Genomic DNA, 9,322 nt, shown 5'->3' with positions numbered 1-9,322 from the left:
GAACGACATTGTGTGGCTGGCTACTAAGCAAAGTGATTTGCAACGTCTGGCTAATATATGTGGACAAGAAGGCAACAATTTAGGTTTGAAATATAGTGTTAGAAAATCAGGTGTTATGGTATTCAATGAAAACAGTGACCAGACATTGGAGATACAGGGCCAAGAAATACCTCGGCTAAGAATATAAATACCTTGGTATATGGATAAACGAAGGCAATAGATATATGGAAACAGAGGAAAAAAATATAACAGTAAAGCGGGAGAGAAATGCAGCATAATCAAGCACAGAGCGCTATGAAGATACAATAGGTACGAGGTCCTCCAAGGTATGTGGAAAGGTGTAATGGTTCCAGGACTTACTTTTGGAAATGCAGTTATTTGATTTAAATCAGGGGTACAATAAAGACTCGATGGGAACCAAAGGTTAGTGGGTCGCCTCGCATTGGGCACTCACGGGAAGACTACAAATGAAGCAGTGCTGGGTGATATGGGCTGGACTAGTTTTGAAGTGAGGGAAGCTCGCAGTACATTGAGTATGAAGAACGGCTGAGGAATATATAAGAAAGTAAATGGGCTGGGAGGGTGTTCAGGTATCTGTACATAATAAAACATTGATTCACAGTGGAGGAAAAGAACTAGGAAGCTTACCAGCAAGTATGTGGCCTGTATGATGGGCAACACAGCAACAAAAGAGGTCAAGCGTAAAGTCAGAGAGGCTGAAATAATCTCATGGGTGGCGGCAGTGGAAAAGAAACCTGCCATGAGTTACTACTTATGATAACTCAAAGGAGGAGGAGGAGGAGGAAGAGGAGGAAAAAACTTTATTCTGGTCCTGTACAAGGTGTTGCCACCTGCCTGGCTATACCCATGTCGGGACCGGGAGGTCAAGCCTCCTAGCCCTATTACAGGCGTACTGGACAGCCAGGACTTGAGGGATATGATCTGAAGATCTGATCATTCCTAAAGACCGGTTCCGGAAAATGCTAGGGCCGAGCGACCCACACTCCCAGAGCAGATGTTCAAGCGTGCATATCTCCTTTTCGCATGCTTTGCATATAATATTCATGTCTGTATTGTCGTACCATTCTTTTATTTGTGCGGGTGAATAATACGACTGGGCTTGTAATTGCCTAAGTGTAACTGCTTGTGCTCTGTTTAGCCTGTAGTGAGGGGCTGGAGACTCCCTCCTTTCCATGTAGGAATTTTTTGTAATTTCATTGCATGTAATGAGCGTCTCTCCCTGTAGGTTCTCCAATCCAGCAGAGTCAAAACCATATGTAAAATCGGCCCGGTCTGTAAGGTCGTGGGCGACCCTGTTGGCCGATTCATTTGGATTGACAGGAATGTCGTCAAGTGAACCAAGGTGTGCCGGGAACCAATAAACGTAACGGTTAACATTTGTTTGCATTTGGTTAATTATTCTAGCAGCCTGTGGGGCAATCTTTCCCCTATTGAAAGCTCTAATAGCTGTTTTGGAGTCACTGTATATTTCTGTGAATCTATCGTCTGATAGTGCCAGTGTAGACCGTGGCGCAGTTGATGCATTTGCCCTGATGATCCACTACCGCCGCCGCGAACGTAGTTCGATCCTTGTAGGCAGCCGAATCCACAAAGCAGGCTCCTCTGCCCCCTTTATCCATTTTCTTGATTAACAACCTGGCTCGTGCAACTCTCCTGTTGATGTTATGTTTCGGGTGCATATTCCTGAGTAGCGGTGCGACAATTATTTTGTCTGCGAAATCTTGAAGAACTTTAGTGTAATTTGCTGGATCCGTAATGGGGTTGATCATGATCTTATCCAGGATTGATCTTCCCGTGCTGGTTGTAGTGGATTTGTTATGTTTCCTGAGCCTCCGCGATCTCCATGGTCGTGTCGTGTATTCCTAACTTGAGCAATTTTTCAGTGCTGGTTCGAATTGGGAGTCCAATGCGTTTTAATAACCTTCTTGATCGCTGCGTCAGGCTTCTTGAGTTGAACCTGCGTCCAGTTGTACATGGCAGCGGCGTATGAGATATGACAGAGTACGAAAGAGTTGATTACCCTGATGAGGTTATCTTCTTTCATGCCCTTGTGTCTTCATCATGCTGCATGCGTTATCCCTTTTAAGGGTGATTTTCTTGACTTCCGTATGGTTTCCACCGTTGGCATCCATGAAAAAGCCTAGTACCCTGATCACATTGACTCTGGGTATATTGACACCATTTTCTGTATGTAGGTGTATATTGCTTTCCGATAGAGGTCTTCAGCCCTTAGGCCTGCCCTCTTTTTCACGCCTGTAAAGTAGCAACTCCGAATTATGTGGGGAGCACTTGAGTCCAGTAGGTCTGAGGTTCTCCTCCACCGTCTTGATCGCTTCAGTCAGTGCGTCCTGTATCTGCCCTTCAGTGCCACCAGTAGACCATACAGTTAGATCATCAGCATATATGGTATGGTCAATGCCCTTAATGTTCCCCAGCATTCTGGACAGACCAATCATGCACAGGTTGAAAAGGACGGGAGAGATCACCGATCCTTGGGGGGTTCCTCGATCTCCGAGCTGAACCACTTCCGAGTTTGTGTCGCCGACCTTTATCTTCGCAGTGCGTGCTTCGAAAAGGATATGGTGTAGTTAAACATCCTCAATCCCAGTTCAATGTCTTCCATTGTTTTGAGGATGCACTCATGCTTGATGCTGTCGAACGCTTTTTCCAAGTCTAATCCGAGTATGGCCTTAGTATTTCTAGAATATCCGTCGAGTATGTGGTGTTTAATTTGCTTCATGGCATCCTGCGTGGAAAGTGCGGACCTAAAGCCCACCATGTTTTGAGTGTATGTATTATTGTCCTCTAAGTGGTCTTTTAGCCTATTAAGGATTGCGTGTTCAGCGATCTTCGCCACGCATTATGTAAGTGATATCGGCCTTAAGTTGTCCAAGCTTGGAGGTTTACCCGGTTACGGTATTAGTATAACTTGGGAAGTTTTCATTCGCCTGGGACCTCGCCTGAAATCCATGCTTCATTGATGAAATCGGTCAGCAATTCAATTGACGGCTCATCGAGATTGCTAAGTGATCTGTTTGTTACTCCATCAGGACCGGGGGCTGACTTTCGACTTAGTTCACTTAACACTCTCCGAATTTCAGATGTGGTGAAGGGTTGATCGAGTTCAGGTTGAGCGGCTCCCCTGTATTCTGATGGAAGTGGTTGGTCCTGCTCATTTCTAACTGGTAGGTATTTGTCAACTAGTTGTTTGGTAACTGTTTCGATGGGCTGATCCTTAAGGGCTACGTGTATAGCTCGGGCAAGGCTGTGTCTCTGGTTGGCTTTAGTGCCTTCTTCATCCAGCAGATGCTTGATCAATTCCCACGCCTTGCCGTTCCTTATTTGCCCATCGATTGACTCACAAAACTCGTCCCACTGTTGCTGACAGAGGGTGTTACAGTGTTGTTCGATTTGTTTGTTAAGTTCTGCGATTCTTTTTCTCAGCCTATGATTTACACTTTGGGCCCGCCACCTTCGGGTTATGGCTTCCTTGGCTTCTATTAAGTGGGCAAGTTTCGAGTCCATTGTCTCTACATTAGTATCTGTAACAAACCTTTCGGACGCTGTTTTGATGTCCCTTCTGATGCCCTCACACCAGTCTGTGAGTTTGAGTTTCATGGTTTCTTTTCCGCTTTGGGCTCTTAACTTACGTAAGAGGTCCCAATCTACGACCTGGAATTCTCGAGTTCAGCCTTTCTCAACTTCCAGTTTGACTTCTATCACGTAATGATAGCTGCCAAAATTCATGTTTGTGTTAGTCCACGAAACATGCTCTGCGTTCTTAATGAACGTAAGGTCAAGTGTGGTGTCTCTGCAGACAGAATTGCCGATCCTTGTGGGATGTGTCTTATTCGTGACTAAGACCAGGTCTAGCTCATCCGCGTTGTTCCAGATTCCTGCCGTTAACATTCATCGTAACGTAGCCCCATAGCTCGTGGGCTGCATTGAAGTCTCCTAATATAATGAGAGGTCTACTTCCAGCTACATCAGTAGCATTTTCGAATAATCTCTTGAAGTGCTGATTCTTGTGTTTTGGATTGCTGTAGACATTGAGCACGAATAAGCTATTGTTGCTATGATTTTTGTGTGAAGTTGGCACTACAACCTCAACCATGAGGCACTCTAGGTTTTTGTCTATGATGCCAAAGTCATGTGAAATGTGTGTAAGCTGCTTATTTACAAGCACGTACAGGCCCCTACGAACGTTTGATGCTCTATGGCTCTGTATCCAGTGAGTGTGACATAATCATATCCTGTCTCTTGAAGTGCGATAATTTCCGGTTAAGACTGAAGTGACCTATGGTATTGCTGGATGATGGTATGTTTGTTATTGTACCCCCCGCAATTTCACTGCCATATTCGAAATTCCCTCTTAGTGTGAGCCATATTGCATATTCATCTCCCCCGCCTGGGGAGTAAGTGTAGCCCTGAGGAATGACGACCCGCATTGTTCCCTTACGTCCATTGACATAATCATCATTTCCAGGGTTTTGATTCTTTCGCCAAAAGCCTTCAGTCCCTCCTTAGAGTCATTAAGTGCCGTCCGTATTTGGCCTACATTCATTGTCAACTGTGAGACACTGTCCATAAGCATCTGCATGTTGTCTTTGAAAGACGCCAGCGCTTGTTTTACTTCCTCCATCTTTGTTTCAGTGTTCTTTAGCTTACTTTCAACAGCCCTACGCTTGGCTGACACAGGTCCCTCACCAGCAGGCGCGGGGACTGGGGCTTCTTTGCGTGTATTAATGCTTTCTTTGTTTTCTGCTTGCTTAGCCTCGCTTAAGAGTTTCCTTATTGCCGTCATCTCTCTAATCATGTTCTGATTCATTTCGTTTAGTTATGCATTCTCTTTCTTAAGTTTTTCTATTTCACGATCCCTACTTTGCTCTGGGGGTGGATCACAAAGCATGGCACTTACCGGATCGGCACGCGCGTCGTCGGCCCAGATAAGTCTTGTCTTATTGGTGTCCTGGTGAGGCAGCGTCTTGTTCGCTATAGCCGCTCCCTTGAAGTTGTCGGCCCACGTGGAACCGTTGCTTCCTTCCCCGGGTTTCGATGCAGCCTACTGATTGCGATCTCTTGAACCGGATGGCGCCCTGGATTGGGATCTGGATCAGGGTCCGGATCTGGACACGCTTCTTTCCCGGGAGCGGGAGCGACTGCGGGACCTGGGCCTGCCGCGGTACCTTGATCTTGGCGGCGGGTCGTTATGGTCCTTGTTGACGTTGGTTGCTAGTGCTCTTTCGTTTCTCCGTTTTCTGACCACGTTTTCTGACCGTTTTCGACCACGTTGTATAGCGCTGCTTACACATTTTGTCCGCCGTTGCGTGTGTGCCACCACACAGTTCACACCTGGGTTCGTCAATCGGATTCACTGCACCACAGCCTCGGCATATTCTCTCTCGCGGAAACGGGCACACGTCAGCTCTGTGACCAAGCCGATCGCAAGCGTAGCATACGTCGACTTGTTTCTTGTGTAGTGAGCACCTTACGAGGACCGGGCCGTATCTGATGAAATTAGGAACCTTGTGTCCATCAAAGGCGATGATCACCGTACCAGTATTCTTGATTCTTTTAACGGCGAGAGCGAAGGAATTTCGTGGATTGACTATATTCTTCTCCAGCTCTGCCGGACCATCTGCTATGTCAATGTTCCTTATCACTCCCTTGCACGTGTTGTGAGGTGCAGCCTCATATGCATTGATCTCGAAGCTGCATCCATCGAGGTTAATTGACCTTATCACATATTTCCCAGCATTCTCTCGTTCCGCCGTACTCACCACAATTATGTTTTGGGTGACGTTCGGGCATATGATGTCTGATGCAATGTGGTCCGAGCTCAGACCAGCTGCTTCAACGATGGTTTTTCCTACTTTGGTGGAGCCGATCTTGTTAATATTGAGTCCGCCGCGTGGTCGGAGTATGATTTTAAAGTGATCTTTTGGCAAGTATGGCATTCGGGACGCCCTGGCGATCCTGTTTTTCACTAGACTGCCGTTCTCGAATGTTCTAGGGGACGTAGCCATGTGAGGCCTAGCTCCTGCTGAATTCCCGCTAACACCGGATCTGGTCTAAATTCGCCTAGAAACGGCTGCCTGCCATCCGTACTCTTCGGCGCACTCGTCGGGAGGTAGTTCCTCCCCTTCCATCATGACTTGCATGTCTGACTCGCCTCCAATCGCCACACCCAAGCGGCACCTGGCCTAGCGCGGCGGCGGCGATGGCAGCTCGGAAAAGTCTCTTAAGATATGAAAAGTCGACCCACCGTAGAAATCCTGGTGTTGCCGTGATCCTCTCGATGCTAAGCGTCGATTTATGTAACCGAAGCAAGGGTACACTCTGATTAACGGGTCAAAACTGATGTTGAAAGCGGGAGCCAGCCTTTGTCCATGTTCTCAAAGAGGAGCTCATTACTTTTCGAAGCGAGATCGGGATGCCATAGAAACGCACCTATAAACCGAGATATAAACCCACCGTGGTTGCTCAGTGGCTATGGTGTTAGGCTGCTGAGCACGAGGTCGCGGGATTGAATCCCGGCCACGGCGGCCGCATTTCGATGGGGGCAAAATGCGAAAACACCCGTGTACTTAGATTTAGGTGCATGTTAAAGAACACCAGCTGGTCTAAATTTCCGGAGTCCTCCACTACGGCGTGCCTCATAATCAGAAAGCAGTTTTGGCACGTAAAACCCCATAAAAAAAACTCGAGATATAAGAAGGAAGCAGAAGCATGTGCTTGCTGCGGCAAAGCTAGGAAAACGATGGAGCATGTTTTATTGGAATGTGAAGACGTCTACCCAGCGGTCGATTTAGGCACCACTAGCCTCCTTGAAGCCCTTGGGTTCAGCGGGAGCAGTGGTAAAGCAAACATGTCCGTAATAGGCATTAGTAAGAGGCGATTGGAGGATTGATTGGAGAAAAGTAGGGAAACGACAAAAGACGGAGACGTATAAAAGCACAGTTTGCCATAGGGGATCAGAAAATTTGGGCGTGGTAGTTCATAGTGTGCTTTTTGCTTTTTTCATTGTTTAACCTAGGTAGGACGTTAGGCAGTATAACAGCAAGAGCTTGGTGGCGCAACCCATCACCCCGTTCCAAAGGGGACGCTCATAACATCCATTCGGTGGGTGTAACGCTGCTCGGTGGGTATCAATATCCGAGAAAAGAAAGCGATCGGTTGCCATACTCCTTTGTTGAGTTGTTGAAGGACAGTACCCACAGCTGCGTCCGAGGCGTCGACCATGACGCACTGTGGGACTCTCGGTTGCGGGTAGGCGAGAAGTGTGGCGTCGGCGAGGTGTCTCTTGATCTCTTCAAAAGCCGCTTCGGCGTCGTCCGTCCAGAGCAGCTCCCTAGCAGCACCTTCGTGTGTCGACAGCAGGAGGTGGAGAGGGTGTAGAACGGCCGCGCACCGAGGTACGAAGCGTCGGTAGTAATTTACAAGGCCAAGGAACTCGCGGAGCTGGCGCTTAGTGTTGGGTCGTGTAAACTTCTCGACAGCTTTAACCTTGTCTGGATGAGGTTGAATGCCAGAGCTTGAAACAACACGGCCAAGAAAAGTCAGCTTCTCGGCACCCAGCTCGCACTTGTCCGTGTTCACCAGGATGCCATGCTCCGCCAGGCGCTGAAACACGGATCGCAGATGCGCCTCATGCTCGTCCGGCGAAGTGCTTGCGATGAGTAGGTCGTCGAGGTATGCATGGCAGAAGTCGAGGCCATGCAAAACACCGTTGATAAAACGCCGGAATGTCTGTCCGGAGTTTCGCAGGCCGAACGGCATGCGTAGGAACTCGAACAGGCTGAAGGGCGTGGTTATCGCCGTCTTCGATACATCCTCTGGAGCCACGGGGATCTGATGATACGCCCGCACGAGGTCGACCTTGGAGAAAATCGCCGCACCATGTAGGCTGGACGTGACATCATGAATGTGAGGTACCGGATAGCGGTCGGGCACGGTTGCTTGATTGAGGGCTCGATAGTCGCCGCAGGGTCGCCAGTCTCCTGGTGTAGACTTCGGCACCATGTGAAGTGGAGACGCCCACGGACTAGCGGACGGGCGGATTATGCCGAGCTCGAGCATGTGGTCGAATTCCTGTCGAACTGCTTGCAGCTTTTGCGGGGACAGGCGACGTGGGCGTGCGTATACTGGTGGGCCTGTGGTGACAATGTGGTGGCATACATTGTGTTTGACGGCCACGCTGGCCTGTGGTGGCCGCGTCAGTTCAGGGAAATCGCCGAGGATGCCGGTGAATCGTGTAGCGCCAGGCGGTGCTACGAACGTGGGGCTGAGGGCCCGTACATGGTCAGTCCGCCCATCCGTTCCGCCCTCATCTGCCCGCGTGCTGACGGCTCTCTACTGGTGAGCGAGGAGCGGACGCAACTTTCCCGTCCGCACACCTGCTCGTCTCTCATTGGCTGGTCCGAGGCGGATGGTTCGGCTGTCGTCACAGCAAACATGGCGCGTGCTCGAAGCGAAGCGAAGCGGGGACGCAAGGCCTAGGCTGCAGCCATGTTAGAACCAGTCTATATTTTTCTCCTTTTTGTGATTTTTACTAGAGATATGTGGCATCCACGGAGATAGTCATCGGAAGAAGCAAGCCGGTGTACCCTTCCAGACCTCATCAGTGCGTGCGATCGCCAACAGAAACAGACGGAGCGCAGGAAGTGTGTGTTGCGTTTACGAGAGCGTCGGAAGAAACATTTGAAGCCATCGACTTCGTGATTTCTTGTGCCATGCTTCGCGTGTGCGTCGCAGACGAGAACTCCATCACATACACGTGCATTCTGAGCAGCACACACGTTCAAGGCGTGGCGAAATAAGTAGCGTCCGATTGGCGCACCCGGCGTACACGTTTGGTTTCTGCTCTGTGTATGCGGATCGTTGCCGCGGAGTGGTGAACGCCAGCCCTTCGCAACTTTCAGAAGTAATGATACGATCAGTAGCGATAAGTTTTTATCGCCTCGTTATCGCTGCCATTCTGCGTGTGCTATACTGTGTGTGAGCCGTTTTGCCGGCTGCGATGCGCCGTGGTGACCGCGACGTTCGAGCTGTGCTCTTGCTGTTATGAAGTGCGTTTGCCAGCTACAAATCGTGATATGTATGTGCGATGTGTTGCAGCGTTACTGGGTGTGGAAGTGGTCGTACTACGCGATGTTCGTGTGCTCAGAAGTGAACTGAGCATAAGTGTTGCCAATCGCGTTTTCATATTTAGTACCCTTACAGATAAGCCTTATCACACCGGTCTTTTCTGCTTCGTACATCTATCGTTTCTTTCAAAAGTTGTTACTGCGTGGTTGAAGAT

The sequence above is a fragment of the Dermacentor albipictus genome, chromosome 6 (genome assembly GCF_038994185.2).
Source record: "Dermacentor albipictus isolate Rhodes 1998 colony chromosome 6, USDA_Dalb.pri_finalv2, whole genome shotgun sequence".
Lineage (NCBI taxonomy): Eukaryota > Metazoa > Arthropoda > Arachnida > Ixodida > Ixodidae > Dermacentor > Dermacentor albipictus.
Note: the sequence above shows the minus strand (reverse complement) of the source record.